Source organism: Bos javanicus, chromosome 9 (genome assembly GCF_032452875.1).
Source record: "Bos javanicus breed banteng chromosome 9, ARS-OSU_banteng_1.0, whole genome shotgun sequence".
Classification (NCBI taxonomy): domain Eukaryota; kingdom Metazoa; phylum Chordata; class Mammalia; order Artiodactyla; family Bovidae; genus Bos; species Bos javanicus.
Genome location: NC_083876.1, coordinates 84,234,327 through 84,262,276, shown reverse-complemented (window position 1 = coordinate 84,262,276; position 27,950 = coordinate 84,234,327). Strand labels below are relative to the sequence as shown.

The following is a 27,950-nucleotide window of genomic DNA, read 5'->3' as shown; positions in this document are numbered from 1 at the left end:
TCAGTTTTCAGTTAGAAAGTTAAACCTGAGGCTACCCTTTGCAGTGAAAGAATGAAGATTCTTTTGAGATTGTTAGTGAATATTTTACTTGAGATATATGTGAAATTGGAGACATTTTAGTATAATTTTACTACTCTCAAATCCCTCTTAAAATAGTATCCATTAAAAATTCCTCTGAGTGTCTATATGTAGGGAAGTTAAGAAATCTGGAAAAGCCTAATTTAGTGGGAAAGATTGAGGGCAAGAGAAGAAGGGGGCGGCAGAGGATGAGATGGTAGGAGAGCATCACTGACTCAATGGACATGTGTTTGAGCAAACTCCGGGAGACAGTGAACGACAGGGAAGCCTGGCGTGCTGCAGTTCATGGGGTCACAAAGAGTCAGATATGACGTAGAGACTGAACAACAACAATTTAGTGGTGATAATTCTTCTCTAGGGAGATTGAATGCAGAGAAGTTCAGCAGTAATCCAAGCTGCACTGTCTTTAAACAGAACGGTTTCTGGTTATAATCAAAGTATTAATATAAAATGAGGATAAACTTTGGAGATGGGGGAAAGTTCTGAGTGTGGATATATCTAAGTATCAACTTCAAAACACCAGGTATCAGCTTTCCTGTAGCAAGATTGGTTCTGGGTCTTGCCTTCCTGATCCTAATGCAGAGATCCTGCATTGGTCTGGATTCTCTCTGGAACTGGGTGAGGCTGGGTGGTCCTTGTCAAGAATCCATGACTCTAAATTCGATATATATGTGTTAGTATACTGTATTGGTGTTTTTCTTTCTGGCTTACTTCACTCTGTATAATAGGCTCCAGTTTCATCCACCTCATTAGAACTGATTCAAATGTATTCTTTATTTTTTTATTTATTTTTTTAAAATTTTATTTTATTTTTAAATGTATTCTTTTTAGTGGCTGAGTATTCCAAATCCTGAAAGATGATGCTGTGAAAGTGCTGCACTCAATATGCCAGCAAATTTGGAAAACTCAGCAGTGGGCACAGGACTGGAAAAGGTCAGTTTTCATTCCAATCCCAAAGAAAGGCAATGCCAAAGAATGCTCAGACTACCTCACAATTACACTCATCTCACATGCTAGTAAAGTAATGCTCAAAATTCTCCCAGCCAGGCTTCAGCAATATGTGAACTGTGAACTTCCTGATGTTCAAGCTGGTTTTAGAAAAGGCAGAGGAACCAGAGATCAAATTGCCAACATCTGCTGGATCATCGAAAAAGCAAGAGAGTTCCAGAAAAACATCTATTTCTGCTTTATTGACTATGCCAAAGCCTTTGACTGTGTGGATCACAATAAACTGTGGAAAATTCTAAAAGAGATGGAAATACCAGACCACTTGATCTGCCTCTTGAGAAATTTGTATGCAGGTCAGGAAGCAACAGTTAGAACTGGACATGGAACAACAGATTGGTTCCAAATAGGAAAAGGAGTCCGTCAAGGCTGTATATTGTCACCCTGTTTATTTAACTTATATGCAGAGTACATCATGAGAAACACTGGACTGGAAGAAATACAAACTGGAATCAAGATTGCTGGGAGAAATATCAATAACCTCAGATATGCAGATGACACCACCCTTATGGCAGAAAGTGAAGAGGAACTCAAAAGCCTCTTGATGAAGGTGAAAGTGGAGAGTGAAAAAGTTGGCTTAAAGCTCAACATTCAGAAAAGGAAGATCATGGCATCCGGTCCCACCACTTCATGGGAAATAGATGGGGAAACAGTGGAAACAGTGTCAGACTTTATTTTTCTGGGCTCCAAAATCACTACAGATGGTGACTGCAGCCATGAAATTAAAAGACGCTTACTCCTTGGACGGAAAGTTATGACCAACCTAGATAGCATATTCAAAAGCAGAGATATTACTTTGCCAACAAAGGTTCATCTAGTCAAGGCTATGGTTTTTCCTGTGGTCATGTATGGATGTGAGAGTTGGACTGTGAAGAAGGCTGAGCGCCAAAGAATTGATGCTTTTGAACTGTGGTGTTGGAGAAGACTCTTGAGAGTCCCTTGGACTGTAAGAAGATCCAACCAGTCCATTCTGAAGGAGATCAGCCCTGGGATTTCTTTGGAAGGAATGATGCTAAAGCTGAAACTTCAGTACTTTGGCCACCTGATGTGAAGAATTGACTCATTGGAAAAGACTCTGATGCTGGGAGGGATTGGGGGCAAGAGGAGAATGGGACGACAGAGGATGAGATGGCTGGATGGCATCACTGACTCGATGGACATGAGTCTGAGTGAACTCCAGGAGTTGGTGATGGACAGGGAGGCCTGGCGTGCTGCGATTCAAGGGGTCGCAAAGAGTCCGACAGGACTGAGCCACTGATCTGATCTGATCTGATCTGATGGCAGTTCTATTTCCAGTTTTTTAAGGAATCTCCACACTGTTCTCCATAGTGGATGTACTAGTTTGCATTCCCACCAACAGTGTAAGAGGGTTCCCTTTTCTCCACACCCTCCCAGCATTTATTGCTTGTAGACTTTTGGATAGCAGCCATTCTGACTGGCGTGAAATGGTACTTCATTGTGGCTTTGATTTGCATTTCTCTGAAAAGAGTGATGTTGAGCATCTTTTCATGTGTTTGTTAGCCATCTGTATGTCTTCTTTGGAGAAATATCTATTTAGTTCTTTTGCCCATTTTTTGATTGGGTCATTTATTTTTCTGGAATTGAGCTGTAGGAGTTGCTTGTATATTTTTGAGATTAGTTGTTTGTCAGTTGCTTCATTTGCTATTATTTTCTCCCATTCTGAAGACTGTCTTTTCACCTTGCTTATAGTTTCTTTTGTTGTGCAGAAGCTTTTTAATTTTAATTAGATCCCATTTGTTTATTTTTGCTTTTATTTCCAATATTCTGGGAGGTGGGTCATAGAGGATCCTGCTGTGATGTATGTTGGAGAGTGTTTTGCCTATGTTCTCCTCTAAGAGTTTTATAGTTTTTGGTCTTATGTTTAGATCTTTAATCCACTTTGAGTTTATTTTTGTGTATGGTGATAGAAAGTGTTCTAGTTTCATTCTTTTACAAGTGGTTGACCAGTTTTCCCAGCACCACTTGTTAAAGAGATATATGCAATTTAGAAAGATGGTAACGACAACCCTGTATGCGAGACAGCAAAAGAGACACAGACGTATAGAACAGTCTTTAGGACTCTGTGGGAGAGGGAGGTGGGGGATGATTTGGGAGAATGGCATTAAAATATGTATAATATCATATAAGAAACGAATCGCCAGTCCAGGTTCGATGCAGGATTAGGATGCTTGGGGCTGGTGCACTGGGATGACCCAGAGGGATGGTACGGGGAGGGATGTCGGAGGGGGGTTCAGGATGGGGAACATGTGTACACCCGTGGTGGATGCATGTTGATGTAAGGCAAAACCAATACAATATTGTAAAGTAAAAATAATAATAATAATAATAATAATAAATTAAAAAACATAGCCCAAGCCAAAAAAAAAAAAAAGAATCCATGACTCTGAATGGATAGGAGGCAGAGACTGAGGCCCTCATTTCCAATTCATTGGCTTTCTCTTTCCCCATTGCCTGCACTGTGGCTGGCACACAGGGATACACTATAAAAATTTATTGCATAAATCCTAACTTGCAGTTTCCATCATATATGTAATTCAGAAGACATATAAAGCTTGTTTCATAGAGATGATTTCTGGGAAATTCTTAAAGACACTTCTCCTTCTGGAAGTCCTTCACCATTGGCTCCTGTGATTCATTGTCTTCTAGTTATGAGCATCTTCAAGAACAAGTTCTTGTCCTCAGACTCTCTGGATGTCTTCTGCTCTGATAGGTCCCTCATACTTCAAGGCTGGTAGTACCCAAAGGAAAGTGAAGTTACTCAGTCGTGTCCGACTCTTTGTAACCCCATGGACTGTAGCCTACCAGGATCCTCCATCCATGGGATTTTCTAGGCAAGAATACTGGAGTGGGTTGCCATTCCCTTCTCCAGGAGATCTTCCTGATCCAGGGATTGAACCTAGGTCTTCTGCACTGTAGGCAGATGCTTTACCATCTGAGCCACCAGGAAAGTCGGTAGTACCCAAATCCACCCCTAAATATTTTCCCCTGACACAGTCTTATCTCAACCTGTCTGGTGTAATTTTTACCTGGTTCCCCTCTTCTTGGCCTAGTCTCTGTAGTCCTGGACTCTATTTCTGTTGAATCTCATGTTATTTCTTTTTAAGTATCCAGGCTTAACCTTGGACTCATTTTTTTTTTAACCCAGTAGACACATATCCCCACATCCAGTCAGTTAATGCATCCTGTCCATCTTCCCTTAGACTCTTTCTCATACTGCATCTTTCCTATTATTTCTCTGTAATCACTCTGCCCAAACCCTCTTGCCTCATTTTTACAGACTATGGATTATTGCAGCCTCCTACAAATTTTTCCTGTCTGCAGTCTTCACCATCCACAAATCATGTGGCATTCTGATGTAGACTCATTTTCCCTAAACAGATTTTCTCAAGTTACCAGCTTGCTGATTTATGTACAATTTTAGGTCCCACTATTTGGCAAAATACTTTGCAAACCACTGACCTCCATTATTCCTGCAAACATTTAAAGCTCAATCTTTTTTCCATGACTTGGTTTATGATAAACTTCTTGCCTGGAAACTTTCCTTTCCTCTCTGCTACCTGTTAGGGCTTAGTTCAAGCATCTCTGATCACTTTCATGTAGTTTTATGTGACTGTTTCACTCTTCAATGATCACATCTTTCTGCAGCCTTTAGAAGATGTAATGTTTCAGATGGTTTACTCTTGCTTTTTCTGTAATAATAAGTTCTTTGACTTTAGATATCTTACCTTGCATGTTATTGGTGGTCTCTTTGGTTCAAGCCTAAGGATCTACAACATTCTATGGGCTTCATAAATATACTGTATGCTTTAAAAAATACCACTGGCATATTATTTTGTTTTGTCATTTCTAATTGGCAATCACTAGCTATTTAAAATCCTAAAAGGATACCCACTATTATTTGAAGCTGTTTTGTAATTCTTGTATCCTAGCATATTTTTGGATAGGCTTTCCAAAGGATAAAATGGCTAAAGAGAGAGGATTCCCTCTGTGTTTTAGTTAAAGAAGCTAATGTTAATTCCATCATCCTGACCATAGAGAAAAATTTATTAGAGATGATTTGATACTCAGGAATTTTATTTTATTACTTTTATTTATTTTATAAATAAAATTTATTTTATTTTTTATTTCATTACTTTTATTCTTGGGTTTCTATAGTTGAAAACAAATGAACTCTACTTATTGCTCTCATATCCAGAGTTTTCATCCTTGGTCCCTTAGTAGTTTTGTTGTTGTTTAGTCACTAATTCACATCCTACTCTTTTGCAACCCCCGGGACTGTAGCCCGCCAGGCTCCTCTGTCCATGGGATTTCCCAGGCAAGAATACTGGAGTGGGTTGCCATTCCCTTCTCCAGGGGATCTTCCTGACCCAGGGATTGAAACATGTCTCCTTCATTGACAGGTGGCTTCTTTACCACTTGAGCCACCAGAGAAGCCCCTCTTAGTAGTAATAATGGCATTGAGTAATAGTGACAGTAAAAGTAGTGGATATAAAAGTATCAGTCGGAATTACAGTAATGTCTACCATTGACATGTGTGTTGTGTACCAGGTACCGTGCTAGATATGGTTCACAGAGTATTGCATTTATCTTTATAAAACTCTACAGAGTATTAGTAGTCATCCCTACAATGTCAGTCAACTTGCTCAAGTAACTTTTCTAAGGTCTACAGTTAGTAATTGGTAGGTCTGGAAACCAAGCTCAAATCTGTCTAATTTTAAAGCCAATTCTGGTAATGTTGCTTAACTTACTGAAGTCAATAGGAAGAGGTTAAATAAAAAGCAAACTACAGACTTTTACAAGCATTTGTTGGAGCTTTCTTTCATACTGTGTCTGCCTGAGAGTATCTGAATTCCAAGTTTTCTGAAGTTACTAATCTATGGTCTACACAAGCTTAGAAATTTGAGCAGTTCAGAGATCCAATATAGGAATATCAGCTCTTTAACTCCATTATCCATTTATCAGGTACTTAGGCTTGAATTTTTAAGATACTTCTCTATTTCTGTAAACCAAATGTGTAATAATCTGGAGCTCATTTTTAATCTTGACTTCTGCAATGTGGAATAATAAGTCCACTAAAAAAATTATATGAAAGTCTCAGGCATTCATGATTTCAAGAATTTACTAGTGTTTTTGGAGTAGACAGACCAGGGAACTCGAGTTATTTTATTGAGTTGATCCTAGTTGTAATTGTATCATTTTTGACTTATTTAAGATTTCAGTTAGAACCTGCTCTTGGCAGTGCAGCTGCTGTGTATGTTGGAGAGGTGACGTGTGAAGCTGGTCCATAGTTGAACCACTTGCTGTCTGACAAGTTTGCATTTATTTGTGGTTCATTTGATAGTTCTGTATGATGTGTGCATGATTTGCTCTTGGTACTGACTCAGAAACCAGAAACATTTAACATAGAAATAAGAATATTTTTGCATTGGCCTTTTGGAAGCTTTAAAATTGTTTAGTTGTTTCGAGATTTTGTGTATTTTGTTTTTCACCAGATCACACTGGTTAAGAGCTGAGGGATGTACAGTTATAGAATTAGTGTTTCTCTGATCTCATTTCTCCTTACTATCGTGGAACCTATAATTCCCTTCTAAAGAATCCTCTAGGTACCAACTAGAGAGGGGTGAGTTTTATTTCAATTCCCCTCTATGAGTGTCTCAGAATATTCAAGAGCAGTCTCTTGCTCTAGTGTTGGTACCATGATGGTGGGAGATGGTTCTAGAAAACTGCAAATGTGCCTCTTGCTGTGCTTGCATTTCTTTGTGGATGCTAAAGTGGCAGCTGTAAGGAAGTCAGAAGCTGTTCTAATCATTCAGAGCTGAGCACTGATGCCCGTACATCATGCCATGTGTCCTACTAAATGGAGAGACTTCTTCTACCTGGTGTACGTACTCCCTCATCTCAGCTCAGAGCCATTTGTATTTCCTGATGGCTCACAGACAATTTAGTCACAGTCATTTATAATAGACTTGGGCCAAGTTCATGGGATGTGGGGCTGAGGGCATATCTGAATATCAGTTAGATGCTGTGTTGGAAATTGCTGCTCTTTAGCCTGAAGGTAGGTTCCTTCCCAAGAGCCATTTAGGTCTTTCATGCTAATTAACTGCTGGACAGCAGTTCCAGAATCCCTCAGATTTGCCCTTTGGATATAGCTGAGTCTTACTGCATTTACAAGATAGGTCCAAGCTAATTCAACATGTTATTGTCAGTTAAGCATTTGTGTGGGCAAAAAGTGCATTCCTTTGTGAAATACATTAGTTATTATGTTCCAGTTAGTGCAAGAAGAATCTAAGGTAAATTTGTTTTAAGTGGTCCCCTTCCCTTCTTATCTTCCTCCTTCTTTTCCTTTATTTCTCCCTCCCTTCCTCCTTTTCTCGTTTTCTCCTCTCCTTTCCTTTTTCTGTCCTTTCTTCTTGCATTAACTCAGTTTCCCTGTTGGGAGATGGGTGTGAGCTTTCAATACAAGTAGAGTTTATCTGCCTCAGTTGCACTCACAGTGTTGCTATATTAGAGTTTTTGTGTCCTCTGATTTTTGGTTGGCATCTAGTGATGACATATTATTATTATTTCAACTTTATCACAACTCTACTTCAGAAAAATATACTGCCCATACCCTGCTAGGAAAGTACTGTATTTTTTGTAGGTTAGTGCTACTTTTCAGTTAAGGAAGGGGGGTCCATCCTCATTTTCCATCATGGTTGGATCACAAGACACATTATGCATTCAGACTTTTCTCAAGTTATGAGTGATGCTTGGTATTGTGATATGTTGCATGGTACTTCATCTTCATACAGTCAGGAAAACAGCATTGGAAATCTGAATGGTCTTAAGTTGTGGGATTTTTGCGAATATTTATCTACACATTTAGAATGTTTCTGACAGTATTGACTTAACTCTACATTTACTATTGAGTAGTGAGCAAACTTCTTGTGGGAAAAGAAACTGTTATTTGTCAGGATACCGTTATGGATGCCGATATGCAGTGGGAAGTCCTGCATATCAGCCCTGGGTCATATCAGCCCTGACACTCTTGGAGCTTACAGTGCAGCAGGGAAGGCATTCGCTGAAGACATAAGAGCGAGCACAGAGCTAGAGGATCTAATGGGGGCTTCCCTGGTGGCTCAGTGGTAAAGAATCTTCAAGAGACATGAGTTTGATCCCTGATCCGGTAAGATCCCACATGCTCTGGAGCAACTCAGCCCACGTACCGCAACTATTGAGCCTGTGCTCTAGAGCTCGGGAGCTGCAGCTTCTGAAGCTGTGTGCCTTAAAGCCTGTGCTCCGCGACGAGAAGCCACCGCAATGAGAAGCCCGAGCACTGCAACAAAGAGTAGCCCCTGCTTGCCACAACTGGAGACAAGTTCACCAGCAATGGAGACCCAGCACAGCCAAAAATAAGTAAATAAAAATATATCCAAAAGAATCTAACAGAAAGTTTCTGTCTTCACTGTAAAATCTGAAGAGAGATGCAATGAGAACATATTAATTTCAACATCTAGAGACAAATGTAAATAGTTGTTTACATGGTAGTTGTTAGGTGGAGTACGGAAAGATTTAGAAATAAAATAAAACAACTTTGAAGGGGCATCATTCTTGAGCACATTCAAGTATAGCCACCATGGCTCAATTTCAGTTTCCTTTACTAGGAAGGAATACTTAAATTAAAAAAAAAACAAACAAACAACAGTCCATGCAGAAGAATATAAAATCTTTGTCTCCTTTTGGACAAATGCCTTACCAAACAGATGGACTTTGTCTAATGCCCTAGACTACTAGTTTATTTGTGTGCTTTGGACCAGAAGAGAAAGCTTTCAAAGATCCACTACTTTTATCATCCACTACATTCAATTCTAGAAGTTTTCACCAGCATACAGGGAGAAAAGCATCTGTAAGGTCATCGAATTCTGGAATACTTAGACCACACAGATTAATGATCAACACCTTGATGCACACCTGGAGGGTAATCATTTTGCAGATTGCAGGCCACAGGTGTGAAGCCAATACAGTACACTAATTAAAATTTTTCTAAGTGATTTTCAAACAAGCTGCAAATATTGTATTTCTTATCAATTTAGTCTACTGCCACTTACATTAATTAAGTAAGATAATATAAAGATTTTGCAAAGCAAACAATACTACACAAATACGAGTTATTAGAATTGGATCCTTGTGCAGGTAATCCATATGGTAATTGTGAGTCTGTTTCAGCCCAGGAAGAAACAACCAGGAGAATAATGATTCCATAGTACAAGTATGCATTTGCTTGATTAATTTAATTTTATGAATTAAATTGGAGCTTCCCAGGTGGCTCAGGGGTAAAGAATCCACCTGCCAATGCAGGTGACACAGGTGGGATCCCTGGGTCAGGAAGATCCCCTAGAAAAGAAAATGGCAACCTACTCTGACCTTCTTGCCTGGGAAATCCTATGGACAGAGGAACCTGGTGAGCTATGGTCCCTGGAGTTGCAAAGAGTCAGACACGACTTACTGACTAAACAAATGAAAAAACAAATGAATTAAATTAATCCACCCCCTCCTCATCTCTTTCTTTCTGAAGCTGTGGACTACACCAGTTGCTAGTGACCATAATTGTAAAGTTTTTGTGTCCCAGAATAGACCACATACTATTATTAATTTGGTGATCTAAGAAATATCATGCAATGCATGAGTACATCAAATGAGATTTAGATGAGGCAACTATGTTTCAGAAGCAATCTTTCTCTAATATCTGTGTTTTCCCTTCTCTGGGGCATAGTCAAGTGGGAAATGTCTTTCTGGGACCTTCTCTATCCAATAGCCTATAAAAGTATTTAACATTATTGTAATAGGCACTGGCTTGGAAATAAAAAAGAATGGAGTTTGGTGTCCAGGTATGCCAATTATTGATTATGGTCTTTTGATAAGTTATTGGGGCTTTCCAGGTGGTGCTGCTGGTAAAGAACCTGCCTACCAATTAAGAGACATAAGAGATGTGGGTTTGATCCCTGGGTTGGGAAGATTCTCTGGAGGAGAGCATGGCAACTCACTCCAGTATTCTTGCCTAGAGAATCCCATGGACAGAGGAACCTGGCAGGCTACAGTCCACAGGATCACAAAGAGTCGGACATGACTGAAGCAACTTAGCACACGCATGATAAGTTATTGACCTCTCTGGATGAGTTGATTGCTGTTTATAATGGAAACTGAAAAGGAGCTGCTGGACAGATAGGAGGAAAAGCTAGATAGGATGGTATCCCAGAAGCCCTGTAGATTGTGTCTCCTTGAGAATTATTGAATCCTGAATCCTGGCTTTCCTAAGGATATTAATATCTGCTCTAAGCAATTGTGTCAAATATTGCCCATCAGCTGATGAAACATCAATCAAATGCTTCATCATTGAGAAATAAAGAGGTAAATGAGGTGAAATGAGATGGGCATTGCTGGGGAAAAGGAATCCAAAGGAAGTGCTTTTTCCCCTCTTTTGGATGTCAGAAATAATAGCTACATTATCTACTGGGAAGTCATCAAGAAACAAATATGGAATAATTGATGATAATGGAGAGAAAGAGACAAGATACTGGAAAAATATCCTTGAGAAGAATACTAGAGGTAGATTAGATGGGATACAATCTTCAAGAGAAAGTACAAGTCTTAGTCTATACCTTCTACAATTTGTCTTCAAATAAATTATTTTTTTCAGTAAGGGGTAATTTCACTTCCATACTTCTATGGTCCTCATTTCTCATATTTCTCGAATATTTCTCCCATTCATTGTGAAAGGGTTACTATTCCTTTAAAACCAGCACTAAGTTTTCTCTCCTTAATGAAGTCTCCTCCAACTGCAGAGACCAAAGATGATGTCTTTCTAGAGACCATCAAGTAGATCTAAAGACCAGTAAGTAGATGCTACCAGACACCTAAGATGATAACTGAAGTTGGAAATTAATTCAATTTCAGTTATTTGCCAGCTAAGTCAAATAGCATGTCATATTAGTTTATGTGACTTTCATTTTCTGTCACAAGAAAGCTTTTCAAACTTCACTGTTTACATTTAAATTTATTAAATTGGAATAAAGTTTATAACTCATTTCTTTAGTCATACCAGTTACATTTTAAGTGCTTATTAGCCGTATACAGATAGTGACTACAGTTTTGGAGAATTCTGATATATAACTTTTCTGTTTATTGGAGGAAATGCTGTTAGACAACACTAGGATCAATTTTGTAATACTGTGGCCCACAGGTATTGTTAAGGTACTTCCCTCTACAATGCTCCATGTCCCACAGTGATGCATGAACAGACACAGACAGAAAGATGGACACGTAGAAACACAAGGATGATACTAACTGGGATGTGTCTGGAAGCTTCATAGAGAACACTTTTGAGCAGAATTTTTATGAAGAATAAACTTTTGGTTGGGGAAGGGAGAATTCATTCCTAATTGAGGAAATGAACAGCATGAACAAAATTATTGGAGAATGCACAAAAGGAAGTTAGTGTGCATAAGCATTCACGGTGATAGTTTGATCCTCTACAACTAAGTTAATTAAGCAGAAGCGAACAGAAAACAACCTCTACCTCACCCTCACCCACCACCCTCCCCGCAAAAAAAAGAACGCCTAAACTTTGGGCATTCCCAAAGGAATAGATGGGAAACAAGATGTCACTTATTAGTTGGGTTACTGTCAATGCTTACTGTGTTGAGTTCTGATGAGGCTCATTTGGAATATGCCGTTTATAGTAAAGGCCAATGATAATCTCTCCTGTTTTCTCTGCACAAATGCAAATTTGGGGACATTTCACACTCAGGCCAGCTTTTTGGCAAAGGGAGCTGGAGTGATGCCAGCTTACTTAGGCACACAGGTGAGGAAGGGAGATGAGCTAGGTGATCAGTCTCAGCAAATGGAAGAAAGAGGAAGCAGATAAGTGTGTGTCCATTGATGATGCTCTTTTCCCTCTCACAGTGACATCATCCACTTGTGATCATGACCCTGGTAGTGTTCAAGGAATTTATATATTTTTTTATGTATTCAGTGAGCTTGTTGAATATTTTTATAAATCTGTAAAATCTCTTCGTCTAATCTACTTAGGTTTTCTATGTGAGTGGTCATGCAAGCTGAAAAAGGGGGGATTTATTTCTTCTACTTCATTATTTCTAGTTTATTTCTCTTATGCTATATTATTATGTTGACTTGAACATCAATAGAATACTGCATAGCAGAAGTGATAATGCAGAGTTTTTGTTGTTTTTATAGTTGACTTTAAAAGGAATGTTTTCAAAGTTCCATCTTTAAACATAATGCTTGCTATAAAGATCTTTGTAAATACATTTTCTCAGATTAAGACAGTATTCTTCTAACTATAATTTAACAGTTTTTTAAAAACCAGAAATAAATATCGAGGTTTACCACAGCTTGTGAGCTTTAAAAATATATTTAGGTAGTAAGATGACTTTTCTCCCTTAATCTGTTGATAGGGAAAATTTTGTTGATTGATTTTTCTTATTTCTTAGTCACTCTTGTTTTCCAAGAAAGGATAAAAAATACATGTTTGTGAGCACATTTTTCATATAACCTATTGGATTTGATCTGCAAATGTTTTATTTGGCTACTAATGTATATTTTGTAAGTAAAATTGGCCAATGTGTTTATTTTCTTATACTCTGATACTTTTGATATCTGGACTTGTTGTCCTAATAAAACAAGGTAAATGATTTTTATTATTATTATTTTATTTCTCTAGAACAGCTAGTATAAGATTGGGGTTGTCTGTCTCTTGAAGGCTTGTCCATTATGTTTTTCCAAGTACCTCTTTTTTTTATGGTGCTCAAGTAGTTACTTTTATTTAAAAAAAAAACCAAAAAACTATTTCTGTAACTTTAAATATTTTGAGGAGAGAGGATGTGTCAATGTGTGTTTAATCAGCCATACTTATCTTAAATTACTCTTTAAAGAAGATCTGCAATTAAAAATGTAAAAGGAAAAACAGTAGTTTGAGAAGAAAAATTAGTAAATGAGAAAATATATAGACTAGAGGAAACTTAAATGTGTTTGTGGGAGGATAGAGAAGCCAGAAAGAACAATTACACAAAAGAAAAGAGAGAATCTTAGAAGAAACTAAAGAGGCTTGATATCCCAAGACTAAGGGGGAATTTCATTGAACATGAAAGATGAGGACATGGATTTGGCATGAGTGACACTGGTCAGACACTTTGGCATTGTTTCAGTGAGGTTAAGTTATGGTAAGATTATTATCCATTTAGAGGGAGAACTTTATGTCTGTATTAGGGTTTTGTTTTTGTTTGTTTGTTTGTTTTTTTCCCAACTCTGATCAGTTTTCCTGACACCAGACAGGTGACTTAAAATTCAATTCAATTCTGACATTTCTACCTGGAGTTAGTGTCAGACCCCACAAGTTAAGCGCTCAGTCCCACAAGACTGCCTCTGCCTCCCCAACCCCTTCAGATGCCGATCGCAAGCCCAGGGTGTCACCTGTATTCTTAGGTGACTGGATATATACTGGAGGTTCCCACACTCCTCCTTGGTTCCATAATTCGCTAGAATGACTCACAGAACTCAGGAAAACAGTTTATTTACCAGTTTATTATAGAAGGATACCATTTAGGAACAACTAGATAGAAGAGATGCATAGGACAAGGAATGGGGAAGGGGTACAGATCTTCCATGCCCTCTTTAAGAGCACCATCCTCCTAGCATCTCTGTGTGTTCACCAGTGGAAAAGTTCTCTAAACCCATTAGTTAGGATTTTTTACAGTCTTGATTACATAGACATATTTGATTAAATCATTGGCTATTGGTTACTGAACTCAGTCTCCAGCCTCTCTCGCTCCCAGGGGGTCAGTAGGTGGACTTGGAAGTTTTAACCTTCTAATCACTTGGTTGCTTCCCCCGGCAACCATCTCTCCATCCCTAGGAGCTATCCAGGAGCCCCCAGCCACTAGTCACTCATTAACATACAAAAAGACACATCATTTCAGAGATTCCTAGAGTTTTTGGAGCTGTGTGCTGGGGAACAGAAAGGGGAGGGCAAAGACCAAATGCAAGAATACCTGTTTTCTTGCTCTTTGCTTTGTCACACTTCACAGATACTGTGATTTTTTAAAAATTGAAAGTTTGTGGTAACCCTATATCAAGCAAATATATCAGTGCCATTTTTCCAACAGCACTTACTCAGTTCATTTCTCAGTGTCACATTTTGGTAATTCTTGCAATATTTCAACCTTTTTCATTATTGTTATATGTTCTCAGATATAGTTAAATTTTTAGCACTGAAGTATTTTTAAATTAAGGTATGCATATATTTTTAAGGCATTGTGCTATTGCACACTTAATAGACTATAGTACAAAGACCTAACTTTTCTATGCATTAGATAAGCAAAAAATATTCATGTAACTTGCTTTATTGTGATGCTTACTTTATTGTTGTGGTCTGGAACAAAACCTGCAATATCTCCAAGGGATACCTGAGTATATTTCTTATGTCACAGTGTCAATTTGCACACAGATAACCAGTCTCTCAAGGATGAACTCTACCAAATCAATTCACAATAGATTGGTGCCTAATCCAGAATGCCAATGTTTTATAATAGAATGTATATAGGTCACAAGGACTGGATGGTGGGATATTCAGCATATTTTCTCTAGATAAGAATGTTCCCTAGAAGTCAGAGGTTAAAGTGTCTGCCTGCAATGCAGGAGACCTAAGTTTGATCCCTGGGTTGGGAAGATCCCCTGAAGAAGGAAATGGCAACCCACTCCAGTATTCTTGCCTGGAGAATCCCGTGGATGGAGGAGCCTGGTGGGCTACAGTCCACGGGGTCTCAAAAAGTCAGACACAACTGAGTGACTTCAGTTTCAGTTGGAAGTCAAATTACAAATAGTACATTGGTTGACGATCACAGAATCAGAATAAAAAGAGTTAATTGGATGATTTTCATGGTTACTGAGCTATGGTAACCCAAAGAAGAATGTAGGAATCTATATACCAGGAGAACTGGCTCATGGAAAGAACCTAAATGTCCACTGATGGATGAACAGATAAAGAAGTTGTGGTATATCTATACAATGGAATACTATTCAGCCATATAAAAGAATGGATTCTTGTCACTTGTGACAATATAGAGGACATTGAGGGCATTATGCTAAGTGAAATAAGTCAGACAGAGGAAAATAAACACCGTATGATCTCACTTATATGTGGAATATAAACACAAACAAAACAAAGAAAAAACAAACACAGATACAGAGAATAGATTGGTAGTTGCCAGAGGTAGAGGGTGGGAAAAATGAATTAAGAAGGTAAGAAGGTGAAAGGTATGAACCTCCAGTTATAAAATAAATGAGTCATTGGTATGTAATTTAAAAAGAAAAAAAAGAAGAGAAAGAGAACTATGTCATTTAGACCTACACATGTTGGGTACAGTTTTATAGTACAGGTCGTAGCTGCCCTTAGACATCATTTTTTTATGCTTCATGCTAATTCTTATTTGCACATTAAAACAATCAATGATAAAGAATTTATACCTCATTTAGCACTATTTCTCCAGCTATAATTCTAGCCTCCATAATGCTTTATTGATACATTCTGTGTGTGTGTGAGTCACTCAGTTGTGTCCAACTCTTTGCGACCCCATGGACTATAGCCCACCAGGCTTCTCTGTCCATGGAATTCTCTAGGCAAGAACACTGGAACCATTCCCTTCTCCAGACATTTTGTGTACAGGCTAGGTATAAATTCACTCACCTAATCTTTGTAATTATATGAAGTAAGTACCACTAACCTTATTTTACATATGAGAAAACTGAGGCATAGAAGAGTTAGATAGATTGAACAAAATTACAGAAGTAGATTAGCTTAAATTTAAACTGTCTGTCTCCAAATCTCATGTCTTGATTAACTACAAGCTTAGATAAGCTAATGATTTTCTGAGGACACTGAGGTTACTGAGCCTGGATGTTCCTGAAACACTTTAGCCATTCATTACTGAGGGACATTTCTTGTCCAGATGGCTAATCTCATTAATTACACTTCTCCCAATTTCATTCTCAGCATGCAGACTTGAAGTTATGAAGAGTATCTTGCTGACACCCCCATCTGCCTTACTAGAATGTCTCTGTAAGCAAAAGAGGCTCTTCTGCAACAGGAGTCAGGAGGGAATGGAAGCCAATGGGTGTAATAGTGAGAAATTGGGAGAGGACAAGAAGGAAGGCTAGGAAGTTTATGTGTACTGGGTCTGGCCAAAAAGTTCATCTGGGTTTTTCCATAAGTTGTACAGGAAACCCTGAATGAACTTTTTGGCCAACCCAACAGTAACTTTTATGTTCCAGTGAACAAGTAGCTAAGTTCATCCTTTTGCTCTGATGGTGATGAATCCATTTCTAAGGTCAGTGCCATTAGTGGTGTTGATGAAATTTAGACAAGGCAATATTGGGGAAGGAATAAATTTGTAGAGATCCAAGAAGCAGAAACACAAAACCTACTTTAGTAACCCTCAGCTGATGAGTAAGTTGAGAGAATAACTAGAATTTTTATAGATAGAAGTATCCAATGTGAAATGGATATTTGTCCTTGGGTTCAAAACGGAGATCTAGACTGGAGTTACCACTGTGAGAGTCATCAGATTAACCAGTGCTTGATACTTGAGGGAAATGTAATGACGAGATGGCTCAGTCAGAGTATGTAGAAGACCAGGAATACAACAGGACAGAGTTGGAATCCTGGAGAGGAGTTAAGAGTTGAGCAGGAAGAGAGTAGCCCAAAATGGAGACCAAGGTGGAGCAATGAGAAAGATGGAGGAAACCCACAAATGGAAAGATTAGAAATCAATGTTTAAGGTAATGTGCATGGTCTATGTATATCTGGTTCATTATAGGTATTTTTTCGACAGTATACACACCAATAAATTCTGGATGAAATAAATGGACCAATGGTTATATTTTCTAACAAATCCTTTAAGATGCTTGAAAGACAGTTTGGTAACATGTAAAGGACCCCAAGTTTTACAACTAAGAGCTCTGCACTTATTCTTAGTTATTAATATACTGTGTGTTTGTGACCTACTTTCTCTGAGCATCAATGCTTGTGAAAGTCTTTTATACACAGAAAAGCACTATATCAAAAAGGATTATTGTTTTTTAAAAAGTTTGACATAAGAAGCTTAACTATTTATATTTAAACTTCATTATTTAAAAATTTATAATCTGTGACAGAGCAAGAGTTTTTAAAACTGTGATTTCGTAGGCTCATGTGTAGTATAACTAAGATGACAGTGGAGATAACCTGTCTTAAACTTTAACTAGGTTTCACTTTTATAAAAGCTTTATTCTTAAATAAATTGTGTTTGAGAGTATTTTATTCACTGTTATCAGGGATATTTGTTTATGAATTTCTGTCCATTTTGTTCTATATTTTCCAGCAATATTATATGGTACATCAGGACCATCTTCACAGGGAACTGTCCCTGTATTATTAAAAGTAATGATTTTCTTAAACCTAAATTTTGCCTAAAATCCTATTGCTTGATACTGCTACCATAGGTTTTATTCCTTTGGTAGTGTCTTGGTTTATTTTTTCCCCTGTTTATTAAACATAATTCTTCTATATTTGAGTATTAAGTATGTTTTGTGTAACTGACAAATGCGTTTTATCCTATCCTAGAACGTCTGTTTTCTTAAGTTTGAGATTAATATTTTCTATTTCTTGTAATCACTGATTTGGATTCACTTTGACCCTCTGAATTTATCTCTTCCATTTATCATGTTTTGTTTTGTGTTTAGCTTCTCTATGTTTGTTTGAAAACTTATTCTGAATAATTACTTAGCTTGCATAAAATTATAGACTGACTTTTTTCATTGTCTTCTGGCCTCTGATTTTGCTGATGTGAATCTACAGTCCTTTTAATTGTTATTCTGTTATAGGTAATCTCTGTTTCTCCAAGTTGCTTTTAAGATTTTTCTTTTTGGTATTGTATTCTGAAGTTTCATTCTGATGTGACTTGGTGCAAATTTATTTTTTTATTCCTGCACAGAATTAACTTTATTTGCTTAAATTGTGGACTGATTTTCTGTTCTGGAAAATTCTCCACTATTAATGTTAAATTTCTGTGTTTCACCTTTCTCTCTTAATCTTTCTGAAACTCCTATTAGAAGTATGTTAGATTTTCTCAATTTATCCTCTTTATGTTTTAACTTTGTATTCATATTTTCTATTTTTTTATGGCTCTGGGTAATTTTTCTAAACCATTTTCCAGTTCATTTGCCTTCCTTTTGACTATGTTTATGTACTGTTTTACTCATTCCTTGAATTTTAGATTTTATTGACAGTGTCTTTTTTAATTTCTAGAAAGATATTTGATTATTTTACTAATCTGGCTTTTAACATAGTGTCATTAATTTTCTTAGTGCTTTATTTCATATTCTTGTTTATTTTTAGGTATTAACGTATTTCTTATACTATTTTAAGATTTTAAATAGCATACTGATTATCCTCTTTTATTTACTGACTTTCTCATAGTGACTCATTTCCTTTAATGGTTTAAAATTCCTTGGGGTTAGCTCATACACTTATTTATCTGGGAAAGTCACATGTGATCTGGATTTTGCTTATATCTTTTTTGTTTTGTTTTGTTTTGTTTTCCATTTACTGCTTTGAGAAACATTAGTTTCTGTGTGCTTTTCTTTTTAAAATTGATTTCCCAGCTTGAGAGTCTTGTGCCAATTGTGTAGTGCACATTTAGGTCTCACACCTAATTATGTATACAATTTTCATTTCTCTTGGGAAATTTAACTTTTCCCTATTCAGTGTTTTGAACAGACTATAGGCTTCCTTGTTCCCCCTAGAAACTTTTTCATAGAAAACATGACTGTTTTAGGGTCTTGGCTTTATTTAAGTGCTTTATTTCCATGTCTCATGTCCCTGAATGAAACTAGGTATTAAAAACCTAACCTTTTTCTCTCAAGATCTATACTGGGATCCAATGGTTTCTTTTCCTCCCAGTGGCAGAGGCACCAACTCTTATATTTACTCTCTTATTTATTAACTTAGTATTTCCTTTCAGATTAGTTTTATATTTAACAAATGTTATACTTCAGCAATACCTAAACTGTGAACATCCAGATGTTCAAGCTGGTTTCAGAAAAGGCAGAGGAACCAGAGATCAAATTGCTAACATCCACTAGATCATCAAAAAAGCAAGAGAGTTCCTGAAAAACAATTATTTCTGCTTTATTGACTATGCCAAAGCCTTTGACTGTGTGGATCACAATAAACTGTGGAAAATTCTGAAAGAGTTGAGAATACCAGACCACCTGACCTGCCTCTTGAGAAGTCTGTGTGCAGGTCAGGAAGCAACAGTTAGAATTGGACATGAAACAACAACTGGTTCCAAATAGGAAAAGGAGTACGTCAGGCTGTATATTGTCACCCTGTTTATTTAACTTATATGCAGAGTACATCATGAGAAACACTGGGCTGGAAGAAACACAAGCTGGAACCAAGATTTCCGGGAGAAATATCAACAACCTCAGATATGCAGATGACATCACCCTTATGGCAGAAAGTGAAGAACTAAAAAGCCTATTTTTTTTTTAAGTTTTTATTTATTTATTTTTTAACTTTACAATATTGTATTGGTTTTGCCATATAGCAAAATGAATCCGCCACAGGTATACATGTGTTCCCCATCCTGAACCCTGCTCCCTCCCTAAAAAGCCTCTTGATGAAAGTGAAAGAGAGTGAAAAAGTTGGCTTAAAGCTCAACATTCAGAAAACTAAGATTGTGGCATCTGGTCCCATCACTTCATGGCAAATAGATAACAGTGGAAACAGTGAGAAACTATTTTTTGGGGTTCCAAAATCACTGCAGATGGTGACTACAGCCTTGAAATTAAAAGACACTTAGCCATTAAATTAAAAGGCACTTACTCCTTGGAAGGAAAGTTATGACCAACCTAGATAGCATATTAAAAAGCAGAGACATTACTTTGCCAACAAAGGTCCATCTAGTCAAGGCTATGGTTTTTCCAGTAGTCATGTACTGATGTGAGAGTTGGACTCTAAAGAAAGTTGAGCACCAAAGAATTGATGTTTTTGAACCGTGGTGTTGGAGAAGACTCTTGAGAGTCCCTTGGACTGCCAGGAGATCCAACCAGTCCATTCTAAAGGAGATCAGTCCTGAGTGTTCATTGGAAGGACTGATGTTGAAGCTGAAACTCCAATACTTTGGCCACCTGATGCGAAGAGCTCACTCATTTGAAAAGACCCTGATGCTGGGAAAGATTGAGGGCAGGAAAAGAAGGGGCTAACAGTGGATGAGACGGTTGGATGGCATCACTGACTCAATGGACATGAGTTTGGGTAAACTCTGGGAGCTGGTGATGGACAGGGAGGCCTGGTGTACTGCGGTCCATGACGTCACAAAGAGTCTGACACGACTGAGTGACTGAACTGAACTGAACTGATATTTACCAAGCATTTTTATATATATTTGAAGTGTATGTAGTATCTGCACCAACTGAGCCAGTCATTCTTCTAAAAGACAATATATATTAAGCTAATTTTAATTAACATATGAATTTGGGGGGAAAAAGATCTATTTTCAAATAGTTCAGTACCTTTATTTAGGTAATTTATCATTCCTCACCCAATCATTCTGAAATACAGTATTTAAAATTTGTGGAATAGGTTTCATAAGAATATATACACAGCTTAATTGTAATAGAAACATTTCAATCTGGATAGAATATTTTGTAAACTTTCCTTAAAACTATATACTTTGGCACTGAATGTAAGAGAAAGTGATCATTGTGCTTTGCTTTGCAGACCTTATTTCACTGGCCCTTTCTAGGAACCTGACACTGCTACTTTTTCCTTTTTCTTTTTTGTACTCTGCCAAAGTGTTACCCAAAATTGATGATATTTCTTGGTCTCAATCTGCTGCTTCTGACACACCCGACACTTGCCCCTCCTGCCGCACGGGAATTTTGTCCAGGCTTTCTGTCCTGAATGCCGCCTCTACCTACTTCCCACCTCACACCCATCCTGTTATGTGGAGCTGCTCCTTTAGGAGTCAGCAAACAGCACAGATATTTTATTCTTGAATGAATGAAGAGGTGGACTTGAGCTGCTGAGGCCCCCCTAAAATATGTTGAAATCTTAGCCTGCAGTGTATGTGACTCGATTTGGAAGTAAGTTCTTTGTAGATCTAATCAAGTTAAGATGAGGTCATTAATGTTAACCTCTCAGTCATGTCCAACTCTTTGCAGCCCCATGGACTGTAGCCCACCAGGCTCCTCTGTCCATGGAGTTCTCCAGGCAAGAATACTATCTGACTGTCTGACTTAGTATGATAATCTCTAGGTCCGTCCATGTTGCTGCATTCATTCTTTTTTATGGAGTTCTCCAGGCAAGAATACTGGAGTGAGTAGCCATTCCCTTCTCTAGGGGATCTTTCCGACCCAAGGATAGAACCTGGGTCTCCTATGTTTCAGGCAGGCTCTTTACCATCTGAGCCACCAGGGAAGCTGCAGCCACCAGGCCGTAGGGTGAGCCCCAATTCAAAATGATTTCTGTCTTTGTAAAAAGAAAAATGCCAAGTGATGGCAGAAACACACAAGGAAAATACCACATGATGATAGAGGTAGAGACTGGATTGAGGCAACTATATGAGAGTGATGCTAAAGATTAATGGCTTCTCCCAGAATTTAGAAGAAACAAGAAAGGATTTTTGCCTATAGGCTCCAGACGGAGCAGGTCCTGCTGACAACTCAGTTCAGACTTCTGGCCTCCAGACTGTGAGTCAATACATCTCTGTTGTTTTAAGCCACCCACTGTGTGTTACTTTGTTTTAGGAGCCCAAGGAAAGTAATGTAAGTTTGTTTAGGGCGAGCCTTACTGTTCTGCATTAATGAGCTGGAATCTCCTAAACCTTTAACCTGCTGAAGATCACAAATCCTATTATCAGACTTGAAAACCTTTTAAGATGAATAATTACCTGCTTCCATTTCGTTCTGTTTTCCCCTCATAACTGGACATTTTTTCTTATGCTGCAGGAGAGACTCTTTTCATTCTGGGAGACAAGATTTCCCACCTGGTATTTGCTCTGTCTGGGTCACTTCTAAGGAGTCACTTTGGACTACCGTCCCATCTTGCCCATGTGGCACCTCTGGACTCTCTATCTCTGGAGTTCATCCGGAAATAAAAGGTTGACATGGTCAAAAAGGATAAAATAGGTTATTCTTTTGTTCCTATCAGATTTTGCCTTACAGTATTTTCACCTGGCCTTTCTGTTTATGCTATATCCAAGAAAAGTCAAACAAGAGTAACCATGTACTTTTTCTTTGGAGTCTATCACCTCTCTGCTTTAAAGAAAGTGGGAAAATGTGAGCTGACCCATCTGAAACTCTTTCTGTGGATAACAGCTATGCAACAGCATCTCACTGCCTTCTGATGGAAGTGAACCCTTATGGATTGCTTTAAAATAATGTGGAGTGGGAGAAAAGAAGAATCCATCCTGCCCTTTCTATAAAGGTCAGACTGACTGACTACCTCAAATGATCACACTTATTTTACTTAGTCATTTTGTCCAAGCGAGGATGAATATATTTCTGGTTTCTTTTTTTCCTCTAGTGACCTTCATCCACCCACTTACCACCTTTTATTCTTAGTATGTTTTCTCCTTGCTGCCTCACCCACCTACTTACTTCCCATCAATTTCCAAAAGAAAGCTTTGCACAGAGGATGTGCTGGTTAATAATGGTATTAAGTTGGAAAGGTATGGAAGGAAATGAAAGCTGTTTGTCAAATATGAGTGTTTTGGGAGTTGGAGTGCGAGGAGAGAATAGGTACCCCTGTATCTCAACGCATGTACCCTCTTTGTCTTTCCTTCAGTCTTCTCCACTAGATGCCTTGGCATGGGTTCATGGCCTCAGGATGAAGAAGCTACAGCTTCTCACATCTTCTGGAACAACCTGTACCCATTATCATTTTTGAGAAGTCTGTATTCCCTTTTATTCTGTGTACCAGGTCCTAAAGGATGAATGAATGTATAGGGTCCCCTTCCTTCACATTGGTTTAAATCCTGACTCTAATAGCTATAATCAAATTGTTTAACTTCTTTAAGTTCTAATAAATTTCTCTTTTTTTAATTAAAGTATAGTTCATTTACAACATTGTGTTAGTTTCAGGTGTACAGCACAGTGATTCAGATTTTATATGTGTGTGTATTTACATACTGGGAGCTTCCCAGGTGGCTCAGTGGTAAAGAATCGCCTGCCAATACAGAAGATGCAAGAGATGTGGGTTCGATCCCTGGGTCAGAAGATCTCCTGGAGGAGGAAATGGCAGCCCACTCCAGTATTCCTGCCTGGAGAATCCCATGGACAGAGGAGCCTGGTGGGCTATAGTCCATAGGGTTACAAAGAGTTGTAACCCTATGGACTATAGCACATGAATACACATGGACTGAGCACATGAATTCATATTACACATATACATTCTTTTCCAGATTCTCATCCATTATAGGCTATTACAAGATATTGAAAATAGTTTCCTGTGCTATATAGCTGTAGAGTAGGTCCTTGTTTTTATTTATATTATACGTAGTAGTGTTCCTGTTCAGTTGCCCAGTCATGTCTGACTCTGCAATCCCAGAGACTGTAGCCCACCAGGTTCCTCTATCCATGGGATTTTTCAGGCAAGAATAGTAGAGTGGGTTGCCATTTCCTTCTCCAGGGGATCTTCTCAACCCAGGGACTGACCCTACATCTCCTGTGTATCCTGCATTGCAGGTGAGTTCTTTACCACTGAGCCACTGGGGAATATCTGTTAATTCCAAATTCCTAATTTATCCCTCCCTCTCCTACTTTCTCCTTTGGTAAAGACCAAAGGAGAATTTGTTTTCTAAGTCTGTGAGTCTATTTCTGTTTTGTAAATAGGTTTATTTGTATTATTTTTTAGATCCCACATACAAGTGATATTATATGATATTTCTCTTTCTCTGACTTAGTATGATCTCTAGGTCTGCCCATGTTGCTGCATACATTCTTTTTTATGGCTGAATAATATTCCATTGTGTATATGCACCACATCTTCTTTATCCATTCATCCGTCATTGAACCTTTAGGTTTCTTCCATATCGTAGCTATTGTAAATGGTGCTGCAATGAACATTGGGTTGCTTGTATCTTTTCAAATTAGAATTTTCATCTTTTATGGATATATGCTCAGGAGTGGGGTCTCTGAATTGTATGATAACTCATTTGTTATCTGTAAAGTGGTACTAAAAATACCCTCCTTGGTGAATTGGTGTAGGATTAGATGACAATGTTCGTGGCCTTGAACAACACTCACTAAAACAGATAATAGTTTGTCACTGATATTGTTGATAACATTTGACTCCATGGCTCATTTCCAGTTGGCTGTCAATATTATGCTTTTTAACAGATTCTTGTGTAATTCCACGAGGAAAGAGAACGTTTGTCTACATATGAACCATTGTGCTAATGCTTTCTGAGGTTTCTTAGATACCGCTCACCTTTGAGAGATGGTATTGAAGGAGTAGAAGGCACCTGGGTTCTTTTGTCTCTTATTTGTGAGTGAGAAGACCTCCTTGGCAGACAAAAAAGAAAATAGGCTAGATTTGGGCCTGGGATGAAGGGCAATGGTGCTGTACCATGAGAAGGCCTTGCTGAGGGGCATTGGGAAGGCGCAGCACAAGAGAATGGGTAGATTCCCAATTGCCTAGATGCTTATTTATGCATCTTTCCCCTAACACTTCTGTGAAGTAGATATCATACTACTTTTGCAGGTGGTTACCTATGGTGCTAAGCTTGCTCTCTCCATGGTCATGTAGTGGAAGGGCAAAGATAACGCCTAAGGGATTTCTTCCATCTTTCTCCATAGGGCTAAACAAACGACTCTTTGTATGTACCTCCAAAATGAATTTAAAATTACATAGAAGTGAATAAGCTTTTCATTTATACTGAAGTGGGAGAAATTTCTGTCCCTTTAAATTGAAAATATAAAAAATGACAAAGAGTTGTAGAATAAGTTTTTTATGTGTTGTTAAACATGCATTTATATGTTGTTTCTGCATTTTGGTGAGGAAAAGGCCAATTAAATAAATTAGTTTAGATGACCCATGGTTTATCATCTTACAATCTTTTTTCCTTTTCTTACATTTCTTTTTCTACATCTGTTAGCAGGTTTTTATGGTCCATGACTTTCTCCCACCCCTTTAATAATACTGTTTTGAAATAAATAGCAAGAGAAAGCAAGTAGGAATTTCATCTTCAGATGTTATTTTCTTTCTGCCTCTAATCAGTGGTTTGCTGCTTTGTTAACTTCATCTTGTCGTGGGATAAAAGTGAAATAAGTCTTTATAAAATATATCATCGATTTTACTAACTCTAAAAATGAACATGAACAATTATGTAACCCTTAAATGTCTTGGGCTTGAATAAATGCCAGGGGAAATTCACAAGGAACAAAGGATATATTTAATCCCTTACTCTTACTGTCTTTCTCTAGGGCACTGTGGTCAAAGGAGCATGTAGCTGGAGACAGGATAATTGCCCTGAATTCCAGAGTCAGCCTTTGCTAGCAGTGGGAAACGGGGAGTCATTTAACTCATTGAAAAAATTAAACTTACTGAAGTTTCAGTTTCTTTCCCAGTATATGGTAGAAGTTGTAACTTCTATCTAACTGGTTTATAATGAGGAACAAATGAGATAATTGGTATAGTGCATGCATGCTAAGTCACTTCAGTCGTATCTTTGTGACCCTATGGACTGTAGCCTGCCAGGCTCCTCTGTCCATGGGATTCTCCAGGCAAAAATACTGGAGTGGGTTTCCATGCCCTCCTCCAGGGGCTCTTCTCCACCCAGGGATCGAACCACATCTCTTGTGTCTCCTGCATTGGCAGGCAGATTCTTCACCTCTGTACCCCCTGGGAAGCTAGAGTAAAGCACAGTGACTTTTATAATGAGGGTGGGCCTCCTCCAATCAGTTGAAGGCTTTAGTGGAAAAAGACTAACTTCCTAGAAGAGGGAATTCTGCCAGCAGATTGCCTTTAGATTGGAACTGCTACTCTTCTGTGGATTCCAGGCTGTTGGCAGACTCTGCAGATTTTGGACTTGCCAGCCTCCAAAATACCATAAACCAATTTCTATTTATCTTTCTCTATGTTGTTGTTGTTCCTCAGTCACCCAGTCGTGTCTGACTCTTTGCCACCCCGTGGACTGCAACACCCCAGGCCTCCTTGTCCCTCACCATCTCCCAGAGTTTGCCCAAGTTCATGTTCATTGCATCGTTGATGCCATCCGGCCGTTTCAGCCTCTGACACCCTCTTCTCCTTCTGCCCTCAATCTTTCCCAGCATCAGGAACTTTTCCAATGAGTTATCTGTGTGTATTAGATGACCAAAATACTGGAGCTTCAGCTTCCATTTTGAACTATTATAAGAGAAGTTGTTATAAACATTTGCATATACATCTTTGTGTGGACATATGCTTTCTTTCCTTTGGGTAAACATATAAAAAAGAAATTGCTGGGTTGTAGAGTAGTGTATATTTATCTTCATAAGAGTATAAGAGGTGGCCAAACTGTTTTCTAAAGTATGTTCCCGTGTATCATGTATGAGGGCTCAAGTTGCTTCACATTTTTTCAAACACTTGGTTATGTTAGCAGTTCTGGAGAGCATGTAGTATCTCATTGTGGTTTTAATTTGCATTTGCTAATGGTTAATCATGTTGATTTGTGTGTTTATTAACCATTGGTATATCTTGATTAAGCTCTCTATTCAAATATTTCATTCATTTCAAAAATAGCTTTGTTTTCTTTATTAAGTTGTAAGAATTCTTTATATACTATGGACACAAGTCTTTTAACAGATCTATGTTTTACAAGGGCACTCCCCAGGTGACTCAAATGGTAAAGAATCTTCCTGCAATGCAGGAGGCCCAGGTTTGATCCCTGGGTCTGGAAGATTCCCTGGAGAAGGGAATGGCAACCTGCTCCAATATTCTTGCCTGGAGAATTTCATGGACAGAGGAGCCTGGCAGGTTACAGTCTGTGAGAATGTTTTACAAATATTGTAGACTGTGGATTGCATTTTCATTTTCTTAAAAATATCTTTGAAAAGCAATTTTTTACAAATGAAGTTCAATGTATCATTTTGAGTTTTTTAAAAAATATCCTATTTAAGAAATTTGGATTTATTCAAGGTCACAAAGATTTTCTTCTCTATTTCCTCCCAGAAGTTTTTAGTGTTAACTCACAATTTGTAAGCCTATAATGTATTTTTAGTTATATATTCTATATGTGGTATGATGTAAAAATAAAGTACATTTATTTTGTCCTCTGATATTCAATGGTTCAAATACCATTTGTTGAAAAGAGTATTGCTTCCCAACTGAATTACCTTGGAGCCACTGTTGAAATCAATTGACCATACAAGTGTGAGTTTGTATCTAAATTCTTTATTTGCTTTCATTGACCTGTGTGTTTATTTTTACACCATATCATGCTATTTTCGATCCTAAGGCAGTAAAGCAAATCTTGAAATCAGTGGAGGATGTCCTTCAACTTTGTTATTTTTTCCCAAATTGTTTTGTCTAGTCTACATCAGTTTTACAATCAGATCATCAGTTCCCAAAAAAGACTGATGAGCATTTGATTGGATTGCGTTGAATCTGTATTAATTTGGGGAAATTATATTTAAAATGTTGTCTTCTCTCTACCAAAAAAATGTTAAAACCAATAAATGATTTTACCAAAGTTCATGGATTGGAAGAATTAATATTGTTAAGATGTTCATACTACCCAAAGTGATCTACAAATTCAATGCTATCACTA

General features: G+C 37.9%; 1 non-coding gene across 1 annotated transcript; it reads right to left on the bottom strand.

The window, feature by feature from the left end:
• Nucleotides 1-3,978: 3,978 nt before the first annotated feature.
• TRNAC-ACA (transfer RNA cysteine (anticodon ACA)) lies at nt 3,979-4,051 on the bottom strand. The gene has a single exon. It is a non-coding gene; the product is annotated as a tRNA-Cys (tRNA).
• Nucleotides 4,052-27,950: the final 23,899 nt, after the last annotated feature.